We start from the raw sequence: 1,077 nt of genomic DNA on the forward strand, positions 1-1,077 counted from the left end.
ATCTTCTCTAATGTGACACCAACACCCTATCGTAGACATCCGTATCTGGGGCGTCTAGGACCTGGATAGCATCGGGATGAAATAACCCATGCAAAACCGAACAGTAAAAACAAAAAAAAAACTTGTGTTTTTTGCATACTTGTTTGTTACTTTGGGTTAGTCGTTTTGGGGTCGAGAGTTTCAACACGTGTGAGGGGATGTGTGCGTACATTAAAATTTATATAGATCGTGAGAAAGTGAAGTAATTTCATCTTAGATCCCAAAGAGATTTTCAATGCTTTCTAAACGGCCTCAATCGGAGCTTGTTCTTATTCATGTTGTTACTCTTAACTACTTCCCTCTTCTAGATGATGCCTATAATCAATTTCGTCACCGTATCTTCTCTAATGTGACACCAACACCCTATCGTAGACATCCGTATCCGGGGCGTCTAGGACCTGGATAGCATCGGGATGAAATAGCCCATGCAAAACCGAACGAGTAAAAACAAAAAAAAACTTGTGTTTTTTGCATACTTGTTTGTTACTTTGGGTTAGTCGTTTTGGGGGTCGAGAGTTTCAACACGTGTGAGGGGATGTGTGCGTACACTAAAATTTATATAGATCGTGAGAAAGTGAAGTAATTTCATCTTAGATCCCAAAGAGATTTTCAATGCTTTCTAAACGGCCTCAATCGGAGCTTGTTCTTATTCATGTTGTTACTCTTAACTACTTCCCTCTTCTAGATGATGCCTATAATCAATTTCGTCACCGTATCTTCTCTAATGTGACACCAACACCCTATCGTAGACATCCGTATCCGGGGCGTCTAGGACCTGGATAGCATCGGGATGAAATAGCCCATGCAAAACCGAACAAGTAAAAACAAAAAAAACTTGTGTTTTTTGCATACTTGTTTGTTACTTTGGGTTAGTCGTTTTGGGGGTCGAGAGTTTCAACACGTGTGAGGGGATGTGTGCGTACATTAAAATTTATATAGATCGTGAGAAAGTGAAGTAATTTCATCTTAGATCCCAAAGAGATTTTCAATGCTTTCTAAACGGCCTCAATCGGAGCTTGTTCTTATTCATGTTGTTAC

Source organism: Lolium rigidum, chromosome 7 (genome assembly GCF_022539505.1).
Source record: "Lolium rigidum isolate FL_2022 chromosome 7, APGP_CSIRO_Lrig_0.1, whole genome shotgun sequence".
Lineage (NCBI taxonomy): Eukaryota > Viridiplantae > Streptophyta > Magnoliopsida > Poales > Poaceae > Lolium > Lolium rigidum.